At 32.3% G+C, this 27,698-nt stretch overlaps 1 protein-coding gene across 6 annotated transcripts in view; it reads right to left on the reverse strand.

Moving 5' to 3' along the window:
- LOC150104175 (uncharacterized) overlaps positions 1-27,698 on the reverse strand; it is a 191,075-nt gene that overhangs the window by 62,202 nt on the left and 101,175 nt on the right. For 5 of the 6 annotated variants that reach the window (XM_090396796.1, XM_090396797.1, XM_090396800.1 and 2 more), the window contains one exon: positions 7,228-7,418. The gene's annotated coding sequence lies outside the window, so the exon portion shown is untranslated. Of the gene's footprint in view, positions 1-7,222; positions 7,419-27,698 lie in introns of those variants that run through there. The other variant, XM_090396801.1, reaches the window with a different exon arrangement.

Consider the following 27,698-nt stretch of genomic DNA (forward strand, 5'->3'; position numbering starts at 1 on the left):
TTTCCACAATGGTTTAAGCACAAATATGCCTTGATGATAAAACAAAATTGTTTTATTGTAGCTTTACATTTTGAAAGTAAAACTAAGCTGGACGCTGCCTTTCTGCAATGTCTTTCCCATAACTATTCATTTAAGCATAGGATGCAATGACGCATACGCAAGCGCGATATTAAAATTTTTACCGTTTATTAAGGCTATAATTTAGAAATGAATGGCAGCATTCATTTAAAGAAATATGTATGCCATAGCTCTGAAAGGGGAAAGGTTAGATCATGACTACCCCGACGTTTCACAGAACATAAAGAATCCTAATTTACAGCCAAATTAAGCTTAATAATGTGAGGTATTTAATTTATGATTCAAAGCTTTCGTCAACACGGTATCAAATGATAATTATTATAGTAATGTGTGGTTGCATTGCAGTAAACTTAGCGATTTAGAAATAAATTGTCGCTTTTATTGACATAATCACGCGGTAGTGGTCGTGTCGAAAATTTCGAATTGTAGCTTCCACATTACTCTTTAAGCATAAGTGGTTTGTCTACACACTATTTTCACCCAGATTTTTCTCAAATCCAGAGCTCATATGTTTAATGAAGTGTATAAGAAAAATAATATAAGAAGAATAAAGTATCTGTTGCAGTTAGGAGTACTTCTCCATCAAACAGAAGACATTATTGGCCAGGCAGGTGAAATTGTACAAATTAACCTCAAAAGGCATCCGTAATGATCCATGCTTTGAGCCAGAACTTGATCTAACTATTCCCTGGATTTATATGACCGATCGCGTTTCCCCTCATCCTAGAGATAGTTGATCCAGCCATATCAACAAAGCAAACATTTATTTCTCAACTGGATATCTCCATACTTGAAGAAAAAGTATGTTTAAAGAATAAGAGTATTATAGAATGATAATGATTTTTGCGTAGCTAAGAAATACGAAAATCGGAAAAGTTAAAACCTTTACGTTAAAACAATTAGCTGCACAAATACGGATTAAGAAAACTTTGAATTCAGATAATTACATTAAATGAGAAGAATAAAATGCCATGAATCTTCAGTATACGTTACAGGAATGAGTACAATTCATTAGAATGCACGTTCTTCTTTCAACAGAACCACAATCTAATAATTATGTCTTCAGTGGCTTGCAAAGATAGCTTAATTGTAAATGTAGTTTGTTATAATTAATATATTTAATTATAATCGATTATATATTCAATTCAGTTTTATCCCTTTGCATACTCCTAAATGAATAAAAATTCATTTTAATCTAACAGTATATCATTTTTTCTTTGCAAGAAAAGTAAGTCAGCTATATATATATATTTTTTTTTTCTCATAGTAGACTTATATTTAATTAAAATTTAATTTTTAAATATAATATATAATCAAATAAATGGAAAGAAAAGGCTGCAGCTGTAAAATCCGGCATGAAATAAAAAGAGAATTAAAACACCATTCTTAAATATACATAAGTAAAATATAAATTTATTATTGTTAGTTTGAGTCTTTTTTAGGACTTCCAGGGTAACAAATGGCAATGCTGTAGCCAACGAAGTTTTAACTAAGGCCGGCTATGGCCGTTATTACCCAGCCATGACTAGAGCTTTTTAGCCCAACAACACTCCATCCACACAGATTTTCTTCATTCAGATGACGGGATAAAGAGTCAAGGACTCAGTCCATCGCCCAGTTCTTTTAACTTTAAGGAAACATAAGTGGTCGATTAATTACCCTGAGAGGGTAATGTAATATAATATAATATAATATAATAGATGGCAATGCTGTACCAATGAAGTTTAACTGAGGCTCGGCTGTTGCTGTTAGTCCCTGGGGCACAGAGATTCGAGAGTTTGAGTTCGCTCTCTTAAGGTTTTTGCCTTAAGGGAGCAATTTTGAGTCTCCAGGGAAAGTGTTCTCTGGAGAGGGGCTTTTCTTTGGAATATGAGCGGTTCTGCTCGGTGGTGGTAGGCCATCACTGAGTGTAGCCAACGCCGAGATGGACGGTCTTTCGCCCACTATTGAGTGGCCTAAGGATCGTCCGAATTTTTAGAAACGCTTTACCTTTACATATGGCAATGCTGTAGCCCTCCTGCCATGATCAGAGCTTTATATAGCTCAATAACATCTTATCCTTACGCTGTCCTCTACAGATAACGGGGAAGATGAAAAGCATTCTTTCTTCGTCCCTTTAAGCCAGTCCTTATAAGTAAAGTATAACCAGTGTCTTTTTTCCGATGACTCTATGTCAGATTGGTCGGAAGTGATTTTCTGTCATGAAAGCAATATACGACGTAGAAGTGCTGTGTATTATGGGATACTTGTACAATTGTAGTAGAATCAGTAGCTCTCATTATTCAGGAGCATATGCTTTTATTATTTGTTTACAATAGGATAAAATATCATTGGAAATAAAATATCATACTGCGTGATTAAACAAAGTGAAGTGAGCACACAGAGAGCAGAGGATTTGCTAAATTTACAGCCTGAGTAAATTTTGATAAATAAACACTGATAAGGAAATTAAAGTAATTTGAGCTTTTGTTTTGGAAAAATCAGATAATAGTCGAAATTCTGCCTTTGGAAAAGCAAAATTCTTAAAAAATTAAAACCATTTTAAGCCTAAATACAACTCAGCTGAAATCTTTGTAGAGTACACTTCAAACAATTCGTATGTTTAAAGTATCCTTTTAACTAGATGACTTATTTTGCATTTTGTAGCTATGCGACAGTTAAATTTCATGCATTTAAACTTCACCTCGTTAGCAGCTTCCAAAACTTACATTACTGCGACATTCGGACTGCTCTACAAGAATATACCGTTAGGATCAAATGTATCAACAATCAAATGCGTGACATCTGCTCCACTGTTCATGGATGATACCGAAATGTAATAACTGCCATTTCCACGGATATGGAAATAGGTGTCTGTTTCTGACGTAATTACCTCTCGATTGTGCTATCGCTGAGGGTAGCAACACGAGAATTTTATTTTAATCATGATGCGCCACCTGGTGACGATGATTTTCCTGTCAGTGATGCTTCCGCTCACGTTTATAAATATATCACAGGATTTCATGGAAATTAGATGCATAGCTACAGAGATATTCCTTTTTGAAGTGCACGCAGAACTGTATAGTCAACATGTAGCATGCACATCTGTCTTGTTGACAAAAGGTAAATGAAATACAACAATACTGGAACAAACCAATTATGAATAATGTATAAGGAATGATATCTTAGTGGCTTGCACGAATAAAGAATAAAACGAAATCCATAAGAGCCTTACATCATCGTGCTATCGGTACAATTCTTCAGTAGATATTGTAAATATTAGCATAACACGTATAAATTACTCATAAAACAGACTTCAAAATAAATTGTTTTTCTATCATGCATAATTATTCTTAATAAAACCAGTGATCTAAGCTGATACTTTTAAAACTAATAATGTAAAATCCGATAGCTTTGAAGCTGTATGTCTCCATTGTTAATAAGCTTTCTCCACACAGAAGACCCATTGGTGAATTGCATCGCTAATATCGGGTGCATTTCCCTAAAACAAATTATTATATAAAAGGTGAATCAAATCAGCTTGCTTATTTTTAAACAAAACCTTTCGATTACAAAACAGTTGTAGACAACAATGCTTACACTATTCAGAGAATAATAACTTTTAGTATATATTTAGCGTAACATGTGATTAACTTCATAATCAATACAAAATCCAATTGTGAAGATCTAGGAGGGTAAAAAAGACACAAATTAGAAGACTGTCATGTTCACTTGTGATCATTTTAATATACAATGATAAATTTTGGCCCGAAGGCTGACAAGCGTATTTTTTTTCAAGTCTTTTTTTTTTCATCCAGGAATCTGATAATGCCAACAGGCCCCATTCTTTGAGATTCCACACTTTTTTTTTTCCTTTCTGCCTATTCATTGCTACTAAAAGCGGTTTGAGAGAATAATAGTTATCTTTTGTATGATAGATAGCTTTCTTGCTCTTAAAAATCTATCACTTACAGTCATTAATTCCCCATTTACTCTTCTCGTGCTTAGCCTAGGGATGCTGAATGCGAAATACTTATGTCTCGATTTCACAGTAACTGGCAAAGTCTTTATCAGCGTTTGAAAACCTCTTCCCTCTCGCACTCAAATGTCGGGAATAAGGGAAAAGAAAAAGAAAGAAGAAAACGCAATGGTTTATCGAACAGTTGGGCAATTGTTCGCTATCCACAGTTCGAGAATATTCCTCCATTTGGACTTGGAGGAAAACGCCTTATTACAAAAGAGAACGTTGAAACACTTTTTTTCTAAAAGTTTAAGATAAGACGTTTTTCAAGATTTTACCTCATCATTCGTCTCTCGTGTACAAAATTATTATTTAATTTTTATTTTTTTTTTAACCTAGAAGTATGTTTCTGCTTGCTTGTGATATGAATACTATTGACAGGGTTTCACTAGTAAAGTGTTTAGACAAAAAAAAACCTTGCAATCAACCATTACCTCTTAAGTAAATGTAACAAATAATTAGATTAATGTAAAAAAAGATTTTTGATCTTTTGAAATGAGGTTCAAAATAGAAATTGATTTTGGAGTAACATGAAGTTTATTTTCTTTGCAAAAAGCGTCATAATAGTAAGAAAGATGCAATTTTCCAGGATACAAAACAGTGGCAAGTTGCATCACACACGCTAACTGAAAGATAAAAGTCAGTGTAACAGCAAGCGATTCATATTTTTGATAATGAAGAATTAAAAAAAATAAGACTATGGTCAGCTTTTTTCAAAGTTTTAGGTACTAAAACTATACGAACTTATTATCCCCTTGTTAGCCATCCCAAGAAGAGAGAGAGAGACTTAAAGATAACTTTTTAAAATCCATCAATTTAAATTTATAAATAAGCTAACTAATTAAGTACATCTTTAAGAAATCTCGTCGACATTTATTAATTCTTTAAAATGATTCACAAACTTAAAGTTGAAGTTTTAGTTCTTCAATTTTAGCACATCATTTTCTTATAAAATTTGACAATGCGTATTTTTTTTCCTGGTGAATTTTGTGTACATGTCCTTATATGTATTCTAGAAAGAATTTTTTTTATTGTACAAGTAAAACTCAAATGTGTTTGACGGAGTTACAATGAATTGAAATAAATTCTTTTTTAAATTTAATTTATTTTCTATTGCAAGTGAAGATATTCGCGATGTTTACCAATACGACGGGTAGGCTAACTTAAATGAATAATTATAGTGATGACTTTTCCATATTTCTTCCAACTTTTCTTTAATATCAAACTAAACTAGAATTGCATAGTACGTTCTGCATTTTGCTCACAAATGATGTTACTGCTTATTTCTAGAGATCATTTTCGCAAACTGGTAGGTTTAAATGTTATATATCCATCTCTTCTATCTGGGATAATATGAAATGATTACGTTCACGACCTCTTTCAATTCAGATCGCCAATTAGTATCATTATGATACATAATACTCAATTTCTTTCGTTTCTCTAGAATCTAAAACCAGAGCAAAAAGCACTTTATTTAATGGGTAATAAGCCATGTGCTTAGGAGAGAAAGACAACTAAGAGTATTTAATAATATATATTTGTTCTGCGAAACCACAGAGTAGTTGGCATCATTTTCACACGGTAAATAGCCTTTAAAGTTGCAACACAAACGAAATAAAAGTACTTGTCAGCCATAAGATAAATTACCAGCTAATCAAAAGATCTCTCGTGCACTCACTTGAGGTTCAAAATAGAAATTGATTTTGGAGTAACATGAAGTTTAGTTTCTTTGCAAAAAAAAAAAAAAAAACGTCATTGGCGTCTTAACAGTAAGAAAGATGCAATTTTCCAGGATAGAAAACTGGAAAGTTGAATTATATACATTAACTGAAAAAATCAACGACATGTAGTCTAAACAGTAAGCGATTCATATTTTTGATAATGAAGAATTAAGAAAAATAATTACAACTTTCGAATGTTGGATTAAAAATCAATATATCTTATCGTACTGATGCAGTAGATATTTCTTGTTAGGTGAAATGTTTGATTATTGAAATTTCTGACACTCATGTGATAGAAAAATGCGATTTTCAATATATATATTAACCCTTAGTTTGTTTGGTAATATATCATCATTAAATACAGCTTTAGTTTATATTCATTCCGTCATTTATAAACGGTTTGTTAGGATTAAATCTATTATAAATTACTTCAAAATTAAACACTTTTCTTAATATTAAATTAAGAAATATTCAACATATATATTAAGAAAATAATCCGAATTTTGGATACATATATACATTTAAGGAAGGATAGCCCAAATGCCTTTGTTACACACTTAGCGTGTATGTACTAGGTGTGTATACAAAAGGATTTACAAGGGAAAAACGAATAAACGAAAACTGCTTTAGACATGATTGCACAATGAAAACAAAATATCACAATATAGGGATGGGATTCTAAATATAAAAAAAAATCAAATTTTCGTCTTAACCCAGTTATAAGTTAAACTGATCATTTCAAGTAGAAATCGAAGAGATCATAGTAGGCGACTAAGTTAAAGTAAATCACACTTAGGAACTAAAATCTATCAATTAGCAGTTGTGTGATGCAAGGTCATTAACTTTGTTCGCGAAAAATAAAATTCACATACCCTTCGTTAATCCCTTAGCAGAAACCATTTATCTTTGTCAGTATGCAAACTGCCAATCCAATTTTAAGAACAAAGGCTCATCGAGCTTGGATAAATGAGAAAGTGAAACACAAAGTAGATTCCAGTAATTGTTAATGGATCCTAAAACAACTTCCCAAAAGTGTGATTAAATCTTTATCAGGAGCAGATGTCAATTCTTCTTTTTCACTACTTAACTTCAAAGGAAAATAGGTTCCTTGTCCAATTTAGAAATGCTGTCAGATTACCATAATAGTTCATTAGAGAAGCTTAATAGTGTGGATAATTTAAATGGGTAATCTGATAGTATTTTCTTTCATTTTTGCGTGTTTCACCAGAACTAGTTCGGGGAATTTGAACCTCTCCAAGCAATCAGAAGGATAAATGCAAACGGGAGTAAGGATAAAAAAAAAGGTCAGGGATGGTGATTAGGTTAAGACTCGTACACCGATGATATTACGAGAGAAAGGCGGGAAGTCTACGGCTAGTACCGTTCTTTATACAGAAGAAGAGACGGAGAAAAAGCAAAACACCTTACGTCTCATCGTATTATCGGCTTCGTGGACGCAGTAGCCGAGTAGCAGGGCCATCGTGCTGTGTTCTCTGACAACTGGCTAAGTCCGTATTGATGGACACACAAGAAGACTGAAGGGTGGAGACGAGGAGGCTGGATGATTGCTTGTAATCACGAAATCAACTGAAGAATCCTTACTTCGCTAAAGATGGCTCCTAAAAAAAACGAAAAAAAAAACGTTTTTTAATCTTTACTGGAGTACGAGAAATTGGCAGCAAAGCAGAAACTTAAAGCAATAATCATAGATATTGGATTCTAAGAGAAAAGTGATCACGGAAGTGAAAGTTCTAAACTTCGTTTATATTTAGAACACTCAAGGAGTAAATATTTACTCAATAACCATAAGTCAAAGTAGAAACACAGAGTGCATCCGCGTCACTGCAACCCAATCATATAACAGTTAAATAAATTGGATTCCCCCGCGTTAACATGGTTAATGCGGGGAATGCAATTATAAAAAAAAATAAATAAATAAACTCGCTTTAGCAAAAAATAAATATTTCCGGAAATTGTGCAAACTCAAACACAAAGCTCTCATTTCATTGAAATACTATTCTTTGCAACTTTAGAAAGGTTTTTAGAAACAAATTGAAAAAAGGGAAATATTCTATGTTATTACATTAATGCACAGTGAAAAAACCTCGTAATATAGAACTTGTTACATTGAAATGCACTGATTTACGTCGGAATTTGGCGTTAATCGCAGATAAATGGAAGCTTCCATCCTTATTTATCATTCTGAGACAACCATGAATAAAATTTCTCAGCTGTAACCTTTAAACTCTGAGTTTACCCATTTAAACCTTTTCAAAGTATTCTACAAATAAGGAAGCAAGATATTCTGGCCCGGTAGATTTAAATTGCTTTCCCTATATTCCGTCATGTATTTATATTTGCAAAGATGTTGGCTTGAGAGATGTAGCTAGAAAAACTACAGCTTGTGTCGAATGTTGTTCATTTTATTCCCCTGGAGATAAAGGTTTTTGAGTCGCTCAAGTTAATTTATGATAGAAGGCTGTTTAATGTTATTTATTTATTTTCAATTATTTTATGTTCCGAATTACTAGGGAAAAAAACTGGTATTATACCATCAAATTTCCTACTTAGCCATTATAAAAACTCTGTAAAATAGGACTTGTTACGTACAAGATTTGAACCTGGTCAAGTAATGAATGGTGTAATCGCCCAATAGAATTTGGTTCACATGTTTTATATTCATTTGCTAACAAGTTTGCTCCTGTAGAGGATACTTCTTTACTTTACAGTGCTGCTAATGGGAGTTACAGTTTGTACATGTAATCTACATGAATTGCAACCAAAACAAGTTTTTAAAATAATTAGTCATATTCCAAAATATAAATGTTCGATTAATATGTTTATTTCTTAAATAACTGCTATAACATCCATCTGTTAATATTATTTATGTAATAATAATCGAAATTTAATAAGACGTCTCTTAGGTAAGCAAAACAGGCGCTTTTTTTTTTAATTGGAATCTCATATTTTTAGTGGCATACGTATATTAATGGAGAGAGAGAGAAAAAAAAAGGCACCTCAGTTTTTACGAATGACCAATAACTAAAGAGCAATAAAGACCGGGGTATTTCTATATAATGAGTAAACATTCTGAATTCGCACTCTCCCGATGCACCTGCATTTCCCACTATCCATATCTACAACACTATCTACACTTTCATTAAGACTTTAAATGAAAGTGCAAAAGTATCCTACCTGAGTCATCAATTAACAAAATTACTCACGAATGTCTAAATGAATTCAATAATTAAATCATACATGAGGTAAACGTGGCGAACTCTGTGATAAGATAGTTTAATCTAATGAGAAACACTGCAGCCGTCATTTCAGATTAAAAGCAGCATTGCTATCAATATTTGATTTATTTTCATTTAAAAAGCCTTCTCGCTTCCTTCTTCATTACCTGCTGAAGAATCGCTTTTAAGAGCCAACGGTCATTAATCAAATGCCATAAAGCCGATATATCAATTGTGAATGAAGGATGGCATTTCTGTATTTTTCTATTTTGCACATTAAAAACAAACCAACAATGCCTGTCCACTTTATACTGTAACACTCCGGTTGGATTGATGACTATTCAATCCACTTAGTGAAAGTTACCGAAGAGGTAGTCACAATAAGAATATTCTACAAAGCTTTCCGGCTATCAGAATACAATGATGTTTCTCCATATAAAACTGTGCATTAAGGCCAGAATCATTTATCATTCGTAGAGACGCATCTATCTATCACAGACGACATTCAAGTCGCAGCTATATATTAATCCAATTTCTGAGAAATATATATACCGTAAGCTTAGAAAGAGGACAGGTGTTGTTCAAGATGAATCCTGAAGTATTATTCTCCTGAAAACGTTAATAAGTAGAAGATACTTTAAAAATAAAATTGTTTTTGATTTACTGTTAAAAACTCACATGAAAAATATATATATGCTGGCTATATATAATGCAGTGTATCCATTCATGCTGAGCAGATGCAGCTATACGCGTATTATCCTATATCTAGAAACAATAAAAATGTATGCACGTGATACCATTGTTAGAAAAGGAGACAAACATTTTCATCATTCGTCAATGCGAAGGAAATATGAAATCCAATAAGTACATTAGAAAGAAAAATTGGTTTATATAAATACGATATATGATGCTTTCAAACTACGTTTCTTTGTTCGTTTTAAGCCAAATTTATGCTCAAGTCCATGCATTAATTTACAAAAATCATCAGTCATTCACTACATATATGTTACATAACCCACAAATACCGAGTTTTCACATATTTAAATATAAACTCAAAAATAGAATCTTCATCGCAATCCTGCTGCTACTACAAAATGATTCATATGCAGTATCTATTCCTGATTAAGAAAATATGCAAATATGCAAAGTTTAGATCTACTCTGATTATATAAAAATACAAATATCAGGTAAAAATAAGGAGAACTTTATTATACGATGTTCCTAATAAAAACTCATCTGGTAAACCAAATGAAATGTGTTGCTTATGCTGCTATTATGATGTGTATTTTATGCCTCATAATTTGTCTTGTATATGATAAACACTGAAGAACGTGTTTTTTTTTTTTTCGAATTATGTTAGCTACTTACTCGCCATAAGTAATTAATGTAATGTATATTCTTGGTGAATCAAGATGTCCGCTAGTTTATAAAACTAATTTATCTGTATTAAAAGGAAATTAAATTTATACATATTCTAAGTTTCAGTGATTAAAAAAAAAAAAAAACTCTTTCTCAGTCTCTTCCCAGAATGAGTGCGTAGAAAACAACCACACACGAATTTGTAATTCTACATAACAATATTTCTTTTTCCACAGCACCATTAAAGATCATCACTAAAGTTCTAAATGCTTCCATTTAACACGCTATTTCAGTTTTACAGCTTAATGTTTGAAGTTCATGTCTGCTCTTCAAGATAACTGGATTAACACAAGAATCTAGTGTCGTAAATATCCATTTTATCTGTCACAGTAAACAAGTTAATTCGGGCGAAAAAAATATCTTCAACATTTCCAAAAAAAACAAAGAATTCTGCTAAGTTAAAACAAAATACAGCAATAACATTTATAGCTCACAAAGCCACAAGTACTTTTCCTCCATCTACATTACAGCACTGCCGTAATAAAGGAAGAATGTGTAAAACTCATAGAAGTCTTTCAGTTTCGTTCTAAGACAGAAATGGCTTCTATAAAGAGAAAGTGTGTCTGAGCAACTACCTCATTAGCTTTGCACGGGTTTCCTCCTCATTAAAGGGCCAGGGAGATTCGGGAACTACTACTGCTACAGCACGCCTTGGATGAGTTGCTTAGTACTCCTACTAACGGTAAATAATAGGTTATAAAATTTGCTCGCTCCATTTCTGCAATGATGTGAGGTTTACGTTCTATACTTTACTCATTACTGGACATTCCCAAGCTACTTCTGATATACTTTAGGGTAGCGATTAACGGCTTTTACTAAAATTTAAACCGCTTTTATTACAACGCTAAATTTACGCGTGATCTTAACGAGGTAAACTTGTTTATCCTCGTTTCAAAGACAAAGAAGTTTTGAAAGTCATCTTCAGGTTTATTTTGCCCTCGTGATGGGGTGTTTATATAAATTAACGTCTTACTTTGACATCATTTGCTTTAAAAAAAAATACTAATCAGGCTTTGTGATAACTATGTTATGATCCTAATTCAGAATACTTAACGATTACAGCCTTATTTAAATGAACTTAAGGAGTCATAATATAAAAATACTTGATATTCTGTTGAATAATTAATGTAAAATACAATTAAAGTATGAAATGTTAAGTAATTAAAAGGAAAGATAAATTTGTATTATTTTATATCATGATTAAGAACTTTTGAAAAGAAACCGTTGGTGTGAGTTGCCACTGATTTCCTTAATAAATTATGAACATTCTATATTTCTACATTCCATAGAACGTAGAAATCGCATTCTATGGAAATCTGCCTTTTCCATATTTTTAGTTTATTTCACAATATACTTCTATATATTAAACCAGAGAAGATAATATGTGAAAGAGGCTATAATTTTTTTCCCCTCAAACAAACGGTACACATTAAAAAAAATTCTCCGGGGGGCGGTTTGGAAAGCCTTATATATCATTTTTAAAACATTAATAAAAAACATTCAAATTTAGCTGAAACAATCTGATGTATCATTCAATTTCAACACCAGTGAATTATTATTAATAGGAATATGATTTTGTTTGACATGAATTTTTTTCTTTCTCTTAATGATCTTAATAGGATAGTTACCATTAAGCTTTAGCAAGAAATACCTCAAAAATTTTATTAATGAAAAATTTGAATGAAAAAAAATCGTTTTTCTAAAAATTGATTTTAATTCACAAAATATTTCAAAATTTAAACTATGAATTAAAATAATTTACTGGATACCTTCACTGATTTTTATTTTTTTTATTTTTTTAAATTCCATAATCTTAAGAAATGAGCCGTTAATATATTAGTATTTCGAAAGAGGCGTAATTAATTGCATGGCTATTAGAGTGCTGAACAAGTCGGATATATATATTTTTAAAGAATGATTAGAGTGGATTTAAATTCAGGCAAGTAGCAATTGCTGGTGCGTATACACACACACACACACACACAGGACCTGGGTAACTATTCTACCTTTTGTTTCAAAGAGCATGAGCTTGAATACTCTCAACAAAGATCAACGGTGATAAGGGATTTTTTAAAAGTATTTTGTTTTCTGCCCAGTTTGGATTATGGATAAAAGAATGCAAGAATAAAATCAAAGTATAAAAACAAGTGAAAAGATTTTATGAGAACTGCAAAATACACATTTTAGACTAAAAAAGGAACAAAAGATATTTTAAAAAAACTAAAAACAAAATCAATAGAAGAAAAACTAAAAACAAAATCAATAGAAGAAAAACTAAACAATTATAAACAAAAATGGATAGAACATGTAAACCGAATGGCCCAAACCCGATAAAAAAAAGTAAAACAAGTAAAAAAGAAACAAGTAAAAAAATATCAACCAACTTGAAAGAGAAGGCCGGGTAGACCTCAAAAATGGATATTAGATAGATAATGAGACTGAAACAGACCAATATGGTCTATATCCGTAAAACTCTTCTGCTAGAGAAAGCCTACATGCAATTGATATACACATGGCAGGTAACATTAACCATGCTATCATTTATTATTACTTTTAAGCCATATTATTAGATAGTTATACCAACCATTCAGCTTGACGAGTTAAGTGAAGATGAAAATACACAGGTTAAACTGAATGGTCTGTCACGGTCATAAGGGGATGCTTCTGAAGTTACTTGAGAGCTAGTAACGTCAGAAATTAGCTTGTGCTTTACTCTCGTGGTAGTTAATATTCGATCTGTATATCACCTTACAACTGCTTTCTAAAGGCAGTGTTGAGTTTAACCAGTATATCCATCATATCATCGAAGGATGCCGTTTATCCTACACGATACGGTACAGGAGAGAGGAGGAAAGAATTTGATGACCTGTAAGGAGTAATCGTGTTTTCATTACTGAAGTTAGATTCTGATACTAGCATTGCAAAGTTAATAAAATGTTTTTTTCCGAGAAATTCGATGTCTATTAACTGAAAAGAATTCACAGATTTAATGTTGGAAATAAATATATCAACCATGGATGCGTAGGTGAAAATTAGTTGCAGTAGATTCCATGAACAACCGAGAAATAAGGGGCACGAAAAAAAGATGCGAAACCTTATTACTGAAAATTAATCGAAAATTGAAATGAAATTTTCTCAAAATTAACAAATATTGCAACTAACCACTTTTTTTAGGATTATAGAGGTAATTAATTTCTATTCAGATGAATGCAAATTATTTTTAAATTGATACCGTCTGTTATTAATACCGTTATATTAATATAACGGTACGTTAATACCGTAAAGTAATACTGGTCCAAGATAATATATTAGCCAGATAAAAGGCTCTATTCCATCCTTCTGTTTTAAAAAAAAATAAAAAGGAACAATATTTTTAATAATAACACAATTCATCCGAACATTCTATTATAGAATGTATTCAAAAGCTAAGTGTCTGCTAACATTGTATTCACTTTAGTTTGCTTTCGCAACTGAAAGATATTTGATTCTATATTGGTATAAACATATTTGCTATTTATCTAAATAAATATCTTAGACGATCTATGAAGTTTCTGTTGCATGCTGGGTAAGAGTATCGTTCTTATTGCAAGAAGAAACATATTTTACTCTATTCAGCGAAAAAGTTGGCGTAGAATTCAATAGAATTGTCTAGACACGAAAATCTTCAATAAGTATATCGTTAGATTTCCGGACAATTAAATTGAGGCAATACATTGAGCCCATCTGCTTTCTTTCATTTCGAAGAAACCTCAAAAACGGGATTCAATAAATGTTGAGCTGTTCCGTCCAGTTTGTGTTTTCAACATCAGACTGTGCTCAATCAGAAATAAGTAAGCTCGCCTATGAACACCCGATATGTGATAAAACAAAGATGCTGGAAACTAGAGAATGTGATAATTCATGTGTGTAGCTATAGCAGAAAAGAAATCCGTAGAATGACGTTCAAAGAAATTATTTTAACTTCTTTCAGATTTATAAGGAAGCAATACACTTTAAACTGGAAATGTTCTACTTCTTTCGTCTATTTTCAGCAATGTTTTCAATTCAGTTTCAAGAATTCAACGTTTATGAAAGACGAAGACTTGACAATTATAACATTAATTTATTTATTTTGTTACAATTGAATTAAAAGATCGCTTTTCATTAAAGCAAATTGCAGGACAAATACTTATTCATTTTCTTCAAGAAAACGGTACATAGCAGTGGAAGGACTAATCGCACTAATGATGACAAAAATGTCATTTAATCCGCATAATCTTGCTAGTGTATTATACCGTTTAGGAGATAATGAGAAGGATGCCTGTGTTAGAAATACTTGCTTCAGTTAAGGAGAACTGAGTATTTTATTATAATCACTGGGTACTTTAGAAATTTCAGAGAAAAATAACTTTCTTATCGAAACCAGTAACTAGATTCCTTTCCTGGATTCTATTTGATGTCTTTAGAATAAGCCAAATTAAGTGTGGGATGTATTCCGTTTGTCACTTCTCTTGTTATTTGTTTTTCTGAAGAGAAAATCTGTCTTCAACTAGTGATAACGTGGTTTCAGAGAAAGAACTTATCCAAGTGCTGTTATACACTGTGGAATATCTGTGAAAAATGCTTGCAAAATGTTAACGATGTACTGTAGTTGAGTAACTGAAGTGGTGGAAGGTTGAAAGGTAAACTGGACTTCGGCATAATTTATTGGATATAAAATTTAAAAGTACTACTGTAGTAACGTTTACCACTTTTCCAATTGAAATTATGAGAGAGAGAAAAATCCAAAAAAAAAAAAAAAACGTTACCAAAATCTCAAAGGCACAACAGCAGGAACTGTGCGCAAAACAGCTACCACATTATATAATAAACAGAATGATTCAATAAATGCAGGTGTAACTGAAATGCAACTCATACCACAATAACAATCATTAACACTTCCTTTTAATGAAGTTGTCGCCAAAATTAAATACAATCCAATAATCTTCAAGCAATTTTGTTATTCGATTAACTGCTTTATTCGCTCGGTTCAGGTATGACAAAATTTGTTAAGTTAAAAGAAAACGGAAAAAAGTAAAAATAAAACTTAAGTCGCATAAGACGCCACTTCGAGTAGAAGGGGAGAATCTAAGTTCATTGTGTTTGTATAAAATTATCTCAAAAAGCACCATGAGTTTTCTTTTACTGAGTGTTAATAAAATGAATTGTAGTTTTCCTCTTTAACTCTTTAAAAATTGGCTTCTATACTTAAGCACCACGTTATGTGGTTGTCATACACATTTCATTACATTAGCCTCCATATTCTGAGTTGCCTATGAATCAGCCAAATAGCTATATAAGTTGATCTGAAAACCGGTCTAAGTTTCACTTTTTATTCTGACAATTTCTTATGATTTGAAATGTAGAAGTTTTCATTTATAATTGCATGTTTATTTTTGCAAGTATACAAATGCTACTCCATTAGAGTTCACACACCTTTTGCATAAAAACTATTAATTAATAGAATCAAAGGGAATAAAGACAGTTTAGTAATTTTTACTGACATTGTAATTTTCAGCTATGAAATGAGGTACACGTTATCGCTCTTCTCAATATATCTTTTCCATTAGAAATGGTATTAATAATTATTCAAAAAAAGACAATTACACACTGAATTAATATATAATAAAATTAAGAAAAACTATCTCCTATTTGATAATTATAAAAGTACAGTTAGTTTTTACCTTTATTATTTAGAAATTTAATTGTCTATTTGATAAAGATAAAAATTTAGCTTAGATTGTAATTAGGCCAATTAGTTTGTAATAGGGTAATCTTTTTTTCGAAATATATTATCTGTTGATGATTAAGTGGTTAGACGAATAGAGAATGTATCGTCATTTTCATAGCAAAAACGATCTATAAATTAAAAGGCGCTGTTTAAAAATGTATGATACTAAATTTAAAACTAATTTATTATCTGCGGAGAATTTGCATCACAGTTTACTTAAATTAGTTTGTCTTATGAGAGTCAGTGAAGGTTTTTTCATTCATTGCAATACCAAGAAAAAAGTATAAGGAAATTACGTCGACAAAGATGTGAAATATTTAATATCATTGGGCACACAAGGCTTGGAAACATTTATAATATCTTTAGAAATGTATAATAAATTAAAAGAGTGTCCTCATCGTGCATGTAAATTATTTCTTTAAATTTAACACGTGTATTTGGTAATCCAGAAATCTTTAATCACTCAAGAAAAGCATTGAAGACAACTTACAATGGAATGGGCAGCGACAATTGAGAAAAACAAGCTGAAAACTATCTTGCTTATAACACATTAACTGTAGAAAAAAAGACCATATTACGGAAATAGTAATTTTTCCAAGGAATTCGTTTTAGTAAGAGAGTTTTTTTTTTTTTTGTCAACAAGCTTTTGAAACGTATAATTTCTATAGTCTTCCTGATGTTTTTTCTCCAACCCAAACTTAAGGTTCAAACTTTTAATATCAAAAGTCCATGAAGATCCCTATGATATATCAAAAAATTCCGTGACACTAAACCATTGCCCATCAAGCTGCACATCATGTTAAAATGGAGATCTGCTTATGTACAAATATAATAACTGTTGTATTTAATTGTTAGAGCTTATTCAACCTGAACAAATCTATGTAGTGACAACTTTAGGTAGAAATCCGGTGACTTAAGTCATACGTACATCTGAAAAATTTAAAAACTTCCTTAAAATAGACAAGTTTTTCGTTTCTTTTCTCCAGTTAAGAAAGTAACTCTTTCTTTCAGAAAAATGAAGTTCGTCCCTGGTCACTTTCTAGTAATTACCCAATTCCGTCCTCATGTGGTCCTAACTGACAGGTACAAGCTGAACGACTTCCTTAAGTAAAGCATTAAGTGCATATGAATTACATCCCTATGAAGAACATAAGTTAAATCGCAGAACCCATTTACCATAACCTGACCACCATATGAATAAGGCACACTTGATCAAGACTCCTGTAATGTGCAAGATTATTCACATAATTTTATGAGGCATTTCTTTGCGATTTCTTAATTGAAAGATTATGAAACAGAAAAAAATCTGATATTCATAATTATAAAACATATTGCATAACTGATTTTATATATGAATTGTTTGTTTCGTTAAAAAAATGCTTTACATATCCAACATTAGTATTTGGCTTTAAATACTGTACTTAAGAATGACTGGCAATATTAAATCAATCTGGGCGAAGATTTCATTAGCATCATTTTTGCAAGCGCTAACTTGAAATTCAGTATAAGAGTTCATTATAGTTGCGAGTAATTTACAATATAGATTTTTTTTTAAAGTTTTTAATCTAATAAATTTTAGGAAACAATACTGAAATAATATTTGGAAACGCACTCTTTTGCTCCCCCCTCCTCCTCCGAACGCTCTTTTATGTAGAGAGCTTCAAAAGCACTGCTAGAACAGTGTTGAAAAGCAAAACTTAAGGTCACGTATACAAGATATATATATATATATATATATATATATATATATATATATATATATAAAAGCTAGATATTGAACATACACATATCACTTTGTTGCATTTCACTAGGGGCATGTTTTTTTTTCCTTGTTATGAAATAGTTCAGAGTGCATTGATTGGAAAAATCCGATTTGTGGACAGGATTAACGTTTACGGATCTGCGTTTATCTAGGGGCGAACTGCGGAAGTAATTTTTTGAGATAGCTCTTTGCACACAGCTGAGTGAACTAGCCAGTGCTACTCCGTGCAAGAAAAATGTTACCAAGATCTCAGGGATATCGAATATCATAACTGGTCTTGGGAAAAAAGGCTCGCCACTTGGACACGTATTTTGACTTATTTCGGTAGAAACCTACACGAACAGTAGTCAGAAAAACCAATAGCGTTTTTATTTCCATGCCAACTGAAAATAACTTTTTGTTGCAGATAATTGTTTCAAAGAATACCGAATTTCCTTCGTTAAAATCATTTATTGTAAAACTAAATAAGTTAAATTCCTGTTTATAATTTAAGTATATTATAAATATATGACAATAATAAAAACGGTATAAAGTAACCGGATGATATGTTTCACAGTGTTACTGTTGATTCATTGAATTACCAAATAATGGTTATCCATTGCTAGTATTTGAATGATGAAAACCAATTTGCAATTTGTAAAATCAATAACATTTTGGGCAGACTTTAGTGAAACATTCCATAATCATAGTCAATGTATGTTTTGACACTAGTACTAAAAACAGCATGTGTTCTTTCTTGTAAGGGAAATGTAATACATTAAACTTTTCAATAATATGCAATCTTTTGCATTCAATGCTCGAATTTACATTTCGTAGCCAAGATTAGTTTAATATATTGCATTAAGTGAATTATTCACCATACTGTTCAACGTTAAATTCAAAGAACATTCGATTCCGACTTAAAATAGGCACGTGATTGCTCTTTGTTGACAGAGTAAACAAAGAGCAATCCTCCCAACGTCTAGTTTGGCAGAAGGTCGCTTTAATTGTACGCCTAACAGTGACAATGACCAAAGGACAGAACAAGTAAACAAAGGATATGGATGTAAGGCTTCATTTATCTCTAGGCATGATAACCTAATTTCACTGGAACCAGTAGGATGAACAAGTAATAGAGTTCGGTTTTATGGTTGGATGAAAAAGAGCGCGGTTACCCATGACAAGCGTGAATAATCATTGTAGCATATCTCCCCTTGGATGCGTCTATGAACACAGAAAAAAGCGGTCACAAGTGGAGTGATCAGGAAAAAAAATATATAGTATAAATAACAATGATCACGTGCGGAAGTAATAAAGTGTATCGCTAACTGTATGCTCTATGGGATTTTAAAATTGAAACATTTTTGAAGGGCTGAAATTTGCTTCATGTAGTCAATATAGCCAGGAAATGCAAATAAATCGAGCTTTCATAAATTACGTAACCCCGTGTTTCCGGGCTGTGCAATCGTATGTCCCCCCCCCCCCTTTGTTACAAATAATCACACATAAATATCCCATAAAATCACGTAACAATATGATATATTTCAGAAACAGAAAAACTGCGAAGTGTGTCAAAATATTACACAACGAAGGTATTTAAGCAACTGGGGAAATTGATAATCTTTTATATATCTTCAATTCAATTATGGGAAACAAATCTTTTACGGATTGCAAAAATGGTGGCGAGTGTGGGTGGTGTTGTATTAGATGACTTGCAGTTCGGTGTAGTTGGTGGAAACGGAGATATGTAGATTGTCCTCCCTCGACTCCTTGGCGTTGTCACCAGATAATAAAAGACACGTTTTTAAGCCAAATTGCATTTAGATTAATCTAAATAACAAATTGCAGGCCCTGTCGGTTCGAATCCCATGTTCTGAACCTCTGTAAATCACTCGATTGTAACGTATTGTGTCATCCTGCTTGCTTACCTAGGAAACCCCTACTCTTGATCCCTAGATTTAGAGCTTCCTAACCTTGAGTCCACTTACGGTACAACCTTTTGTGCGTGGATTATCATTAAGGTTAAGGCAAGTACATTGTAAATTGTATGCTGGCCGATATTCATGCCTTTCAGGAAATAGAAACTGGTTTATAGCAGGAAATTCCCTTCTGGATAACTTGAAAAACATTGTTCCCGTGATGCCACTAGGACAAGCTGAAGTCTTTCCAACCAAAAGGAAACTTCGCTCCCGAATAACTTGAGACGATACTTCATTAAACTGAATGATAACTTTTAAAGGGATTCCCGATTTTACTCACTTCAGAATTCCTTCTTCCAATCGTAATACTCTGATCCGTAGTACGGATGGATGGATATTTTGTGTGGAGAGGGCAGATGAATGGATATTAAAACTATCACGGACGTTTGAGCACTAAACATTTTCTGGAGTTGTCGTGTATAATCAGAAAACACTTAGTGTATGAAACTTTAAGTTACTCTGAAGTGTCCGAGTTGCATGTAATCTGACTTTTATGTGAAATAAATTCGAAGAAATAGAAGTTTGCTCTTTTGTCAGGATAGATCGTCTAAGATTTAAAGATTACGTGTGTTCTTCAGGTGAGCGGTACTGAACTGATAAGTACTAGGGTAGTGTTTCTTATTCTGCGTTCTAACGAAGTAGTAATTATGCCGCAGATCATTTGTTACCACCTACACGTGCAAGTAAAGCAAAGCACGCGGAAGTCCTTAACAGGAAAGAGGGAGTCATTAATGAAATTAACACACATCGCATATATCTTTCTTCATTCCGGTGAACAAAGTTACACAGGAAAACAATACCCGCTAACGAGCTGAAATTTTTATACATGTGTGGAATACAGATCTCCGAAGAAAGGCGTCAAAAACGAGTACAAGAGAAAACACCATTGCACAAGAAAAACACGATCATCAAGGATTCAAATGGTGGTTTAGAGAGATTACCAGTTAAATTAGGATTTTTTTTTTAAATTTCTTAAAGAGAAGCTTGAAGATTTTTTTTTTTTTTAATTTCTCTTGGAACTATTCGGTTCGTATTTAATTAAACGTGCAAGTTTTCGCTATTGTGGAGAGTTGTGAATTTTTGAACTTGCTGGCGTGAAAATGTTTTCTTGGCCATTATTTTTGAAAAATATATTTTTATTTGCAAATTGATATAGAAAATAAATAATAATAAATATGCAGCTAGTCTAAGTTTTATCTTATTTTGTGCATAATTTTGGATTAATTGTAATTTTTATTAAAAAATATTTTCGCCTATTTTAACATTTAAAACCACAAAAATTTAGGCTGGCACCTGATAAAATGATTTACGTGTACGCGGTGTATATTTCATTTTTCTGTTAAAAAGCTATGTTATATATAAAATCACAGATGTCCAAAATCATCGACAAAAATATATCGATAAATTGGATTAAAATATATGCATATGAATCCAAACCATCATAAACATAATCGCACACGTAATGATCTCGTCAATAACGACTGAGAGCTAACTTTGAAAAACTCACTCGTATCTCATACTCTCAAATAGGTTCCCAACCGAATTATTGGTTTCGGTTATTTTATTCCTAATGTCTCATTACTTCTAGACCTAAATAATTACTTTCCAGTCATGTTTGATATCTTTAAAAACATTTAATAATCGTTTTTCCCGAGTTTATACCATTTCAATTTTCAAAATAAGTGCATGCTGTTATTCAGTTCAACAATTAAAATGAACAAATATTTTAAAGTCATAATAAGTCTCGGTTATAAATGCGCCTTCTATGTAAGAAAGGTTTATGTATTCACCATAGAATCCAAAAGTTCTTTTCTAGATATCAAATATGTTTTCGAACAAATTTGGTCTACTGCTTTACTGAGCAATAAGGTGGTTTCAATACCAGATGAAAATATCAACAAAATCAAATTCGCACACACATCAGTAACCACAGCAAGATTCGAATCCATGAGAATATGAAAAGTAGCTGCATAAACAAATTATTCTGTTGCTAGTTGATCTGAAGTTAATATTAGCCTCATTTTTTGCAAACGTTCTCATTATTTTCTTCGAATGATAACTTATTTCTTATCCAAACATCAGTATGTTCTAGTAATAAAGGAACATATGGCGGATATTCCATCCAAAAATAAATTACTAACGCCACGCAGTAAAACGTTTCTCATACTACACAGCATATTTAATGACTATTAAAGGATTTTGCTTCGAAAAGGAGTAGAGGAAAATGGTCATTTACATGTATTTGCATGTAGTTCACGGTTGCATTGGATTGATTATTAGCCATAATGGTGAACATGTTAGGAGCAGGAAGCCGGCATACATCAATTATTAATCATTTTCTGTGAGAGTTTGCTTGACCTACCTGCAACATTGCTTTACCTTCAAACTACTGAGCATTCTTGGATTTCGATGTTTGTACAATTTATGGTATTGTAAGTTAAGTCAGATAAATATAAATTTTATGCCATGAGGTAACTACAGGTTTGATAATGTTTTATAATGCGACTTTATTTTATTATATAAAACTACTTCGTGTGGCTTGAAGTAATAACATGAAGAGATTGGGGATGTTTCTTTTATGGGAAAGTGAAAGGCTGTCTTAACGTGGAAAAAGATTTTTTTTTTTTTTTTTTTTTTTTTTAAATCTCGAGAATTTGGGTTTTTATAACATTATAACTGCATGACGTTTGTTTGCAAGCTTTTACTTGCCATTTTAAGTGAAAACAATTTGATAATTCTGTTTTCTCATCGTAACATAACTGTATAAGATTTGCTTCCCCACTTTGTTTAGTCTGTAGTTTGTAATATTAAACCTGAATGGCTTGAAACCGAAGACGCTCCAGAAACATGGGAGTTTAACTAAATATATATCAGTGACTAAGCATGCACACTTTCAAGGTCATGACATACTGGAAGACAAACGACGGAGAGATATGAATCAAAGAAAACTCTGTGAGCGTTATGAAGTTTTCATGTTGCCTACTGACTTCATAGTTGATTTATTATAGAAAACACATACCGTTATAGTTAATTGATAAAGATGAAATCTGGACCCATTGATATTTTATCTGAGCAAAATAGTATGCGTTGCTTTAAATAGAACGAAATTTATTATTTAAAAAAATAATAATAATGCAAATAATATAACGGTAATTCAATACGGCTTTCACATTTCAGATCTCAGTAATATAAATGTAACACGGAAATCTAATAAAATTAAGAATTGCCACTTTCACTTTGTAAATACAATCGTGTTCTAAAAAACAATAAAATCAATACTTGCAGTATTTAATTTTGAAAACGATCGCCCATTTTCTAAGAAAATAAGTGAAAATGGGTTATTGACATTTTATCAACACTAACCGTTTTTTTTTAATTCATTTAAAAGCAATCAAAACAGCTTCTGAATTTTATAGATTCTTCTGAAGTGTTAAAAAAAAGTCTAGTGAATCAGAGCAACAATTTTTATCTCGGCATTTTTGCAACCCCTTATTCCTTTTCATGTCTTCAGTTTTGAGGGGACGAAACACCTGGAATTTTCCAAGCCTCTTTCCCATGGACCAACACAAACATTTATACCCAGTCTTCACCGCCGAAAATTTACTCGGCTTTATAGTATACTGCAGTCGTGAATTCAGTGAACAAACGCTACTGGCATTATTGATGGATAGAGAGGTGTCGTAAAGTTCAGCGACACTTCTCGAATGTGCTCTTAACATATCTTTTACGATGGACCGGAACATTTCCACCCTATCCGGAACTTAGCCGAAATGGCAGGGGCAATTCAATCCAGTTCAAAAGGTCTATAACAAAAGATGAAAGACGTTGGGCTAACAAACACACCTCAAAAGTCCATTATGCTCCTCTGTATTAGCTTAAAATATGCTGGAATGCGAACACATACTCTGTATCAGGCACTTCTCTGTTGGGGTCAATTTTATTTCTTTAGTGGGTCTGAAATAGTTCTCACACCTTTCCTTTTTTTTTTTTTAATAGTAACTCGCAATGACATCAATTAGTAAAGAATTTCACATTTCTTTTTTTTTTCTATTAGTTAACGTGCTAAATGAATGTTAGTCATAAATAGAAATGTATAATAAAAAATTATAATTGGTAAAGGAATGACGTGTAAACTTTAATTTGGTGCTGCTGACGATCAAAATAAGGTAACAGATAAGGGAAAAAACTTTGAGGATAAAGATTCAGCAAATTCAAAAAAAAAGATTTTAAAATCGAATGGTGAAAGAACTACTAACTGGAAAATAGCAATGACAACTGAAATGTAAAACTCTACTTGCAAAGGAAAAGATAAAAAAAATTCTGAAGGAAGGAAATGACAAATGATATTTTTATAGGTGTACGCCTCAGAGTTATTTAATCGTTCTCTATTGCCCTATATATTTGGAGTTTAACGCAACATCCCCTAATTACTTGGTTAAAATAAAATTCTAAAGAAATGTACAAACTGACAACATGGTTGAAATGTCAGTATGTTTTGATATAGCTTCCAAATTCAATCACAAATTAATAATATTCAAACGCACCGTAAGACAAAAAAAAATTGCTGTCTTTTAGTTTGATGGGAATACTAGTAGTTATATGTGAAATGGTAAAATTAAATATCATCAAGTTTTATTAAATTAAACATTCTAATAGCGAAAAAGGATAAAAATTGCCTACTACATTCAACGGCGAAATTCTTCCGCGAAAACTCCACAGAATGAGTTAAGAGTATCGAAAGCTGACTGAAGCCAAATAAATGGGATACGAAGAGGGAGAGTTGACTGTGACAATCCGACTCACTGCACTGCCACCCAAAGATGCTTTTAGCACTTCTTGTTGCTCTGATAGTGGACTGGGAAAAAATCCTTTATCAGCGAAGTCAATCAGTACCCAACCAGCGAAACATTACTGGTGAGAGAGTTTCTTCTTATTCCCTCCATGACTAAGCACCAACCACTGCAATAACCACGGAGTGGCGAAAGAGGTATTGATGACTGAAAGGCTACGACAGGTTTTTCTGATATTGGTGAGCTTCAACTTCTCACCACTTTGTGCCATTTTATTCAGCAGTTGTTTCTACTCAAATTTTCATCAAAAACAATGGGGTTAAGTGCTATAGATTCTTTTAATTAATAATATTTTAGAATGTAGTTATTAAATCCACCAATACATGTGCGCTGCACTTTAACTTATTAGGTATAACAGTATCGAAAATACTCAGTCGACAGAACAGGAGGTTCTAACAACCGCGTTTGAAGTATCCGGGGATTAAATTTAGATGAGCTCCTTAAATTACTTGCCCATAAGGAATTGTAGTTTCTGCGGTATTGTTGAAGCCTGCGTACAAGTGTTCCCAAAAGTCGTCCAAATTATCATTGAGTGATGGTAACTAATAGGAAAGATGCTATAATGATGCATAATGCCTTCATAGCATCATATCTGAAATAACCATTTAGGTTCAAAGACGAGAATAAAATAAGTAACTGTCCTGAAAGAAGATATGACGTCAAACTAAGGGAGCAAAAAAATCGTTCAGTTCAAATTAAAAACAAACATAAAAATATTCGTCCTTAATAAATACAAATTTTACAATTAAAATTTTCATTTGGAATCCTAACTTATTGGCTATTTATTTTCGAGACAGATACTCACTTTGGAAATCCGGTTTATTTCATTTAATCGATCACCGTCCGAACGAGTTTTCGTGCTGTTGCATTCTTCGGTAAGTAGTTATGGCTCTGTCATACATTGGTCTGAAAGTGCAATTATTTATTTTGTCTCCCATGACACTGTTCATGTTTAATATTTCCATTAACGCTAAACATGAAACAATTTCTGTTTTATTCCCAATACGGGGAGGAAAATTAAAACAAACCTTAAGGTGTTCACAGGGATAAATAAAGAGCTTTCGTTGCGTTTTGTTTTTCGAGTATGTACTGAGTAAATTCTGGTCTCGTGAGCGAATATTTATCAAAACTTTCGTGTGTTTCGAACTTCCCTGAACACGACTAACGCATTATTTTTCTTTATGAAGTAGGACTATTGCACTTCTTAGTAACTATCTCATGCAATTATAAACTTTCATAGCTTGCTGAAGACTTGGGAGTTTTAAGCTGTTTCACAGCTGTCAGTCTTTCGATGAATAAACCAGAAAGTTTTTTTTTTCCCCCGTTTGTTTTAATTTGTGCTCAGCAGGTTTTTTCCCCTTGCAATTACATATATGAACATTTTATTCAAAACTTAAAATGTTCCATATCTTCAGCATGCATCACATTCCTATACAAATGTAATTGCTATTCGAGATTCAAAAGGGTGGTTATTTTTTCTATTCATTAATTTTCCATATTATCTGCTTATATCCACTTTGAAAACGAATTTAAATAGGGATCTAAGCAATTTATGTAAAATGATAATGTTTAACGCATACCCTGAATATATAGGTATTGTTTCTAGTGGATTTTATAAGTACATAATTACTTATGCATCGATTGTCATAATTTATTGTTAACAGTACTGATATTTATGGTAACTCTTCTTTTTTACATAAAGTTATGACATATGTTCAGATAATCCAAATTTAGATGCACATAACGAATAATATATATTATTAACAAGTAAGTCTATTGGGCAAGAAAAGAGCACAACATTAACTATACCTTTACATTAGAATGAATGCAGTCAAACTTCAGTTGATGCCGGGCTGATTAATATTATAAATTATTTGACACTTGATTTTTAAAGCAATGATCCGATTTTGCCACATGCACGAATCAAATTTTATCTAAATGCGGTTTGATTTGTAATACGATATCTATAAATATAAGCAAGCAATAATGCTACTTGGCATGCTTAAATATATAACGGAAAATTTAATATTAATTAATATCACTGGTTTCAAAAGCGCACAATGAAGAAATGCACTCATGATTTTCCAGTATACACACCAATATTCTTTTCATACCACCGAAAAATGTTGTTTAAAATATTACTTTATTCCTCCAAAACTTAAAATAGCAAGGTTCTGAGGATAAATCTCATCATTGGGATGACTTTACATACATAGCAAAAGAATGAATCCCAACTCCACACTTCTCTGCCGAGACAAATAGGACTTTCTAAGTGCATATGAACTTCTGTTGTCACGTATCTACACCATAAAGAAGAGATAGCCAAATAGTGCGTGCTTAAGTGTCATCGCCGATGCCTTAATTCCACTGTCCGTCATGGCTCAACGACCTCATTTAACCGACTTCATGGTCTGGAGGGTTATCGATACACTGGATGCAGGCCAACTTACGGTAGTCACGGACTGACTAGCCGTTACACGCTATGGCCAGCAACCCCGAAATCTATCCCAGATCAATCATTGCAAAGAGAAGCTACAGGATCTAATACGACTCTTTTTTTTTTCCCCTCAGACATTTTTATTTCTGATGATAGCCCAGCTCCGTTTACCGATAAGAGAGGGGGGGACAACTACCTCTAAAGTAGAAGAGAAAAAATTACTCATTTGGTCAGCTTCTAGAAGTGTGCATGGTTCATCTGCTCCTCTACGACTGAAATCATCAAGCAATTTTATACATTAAAAAAAAAAAAAAAAAAAAAAAAAAAAAAAAAAAAAAAAAAAACAGGCTCGTGGTAAGTGATTGTTCTTTATATCAGATAAACAATCACTTCCGGATAGTATGAGAGTAGGATTTGGTTGTTTTAGAATCTGTGATCCAAGTTGCTAGAATAACAAGATCTAATTAATTATGTGTTTGTTGCAGGTT

Source organism: Typopeltis vanoorti, chromosome 8, assembly GCF_054136105.1.
Source record: "Typopeltis vanoorti isolate ZY-2024b chromosome 8, IOZ_Tvanoo_1.0, whole genome shotgun sequence".
Taxonomy (NCBI): domain Eukaryota; kingdom Metazoa; phylum Arthropoda; class Arachnida; order Uropygi; family Thelyphonidae; genus Typopeltis; species Typopeltis vanoorti.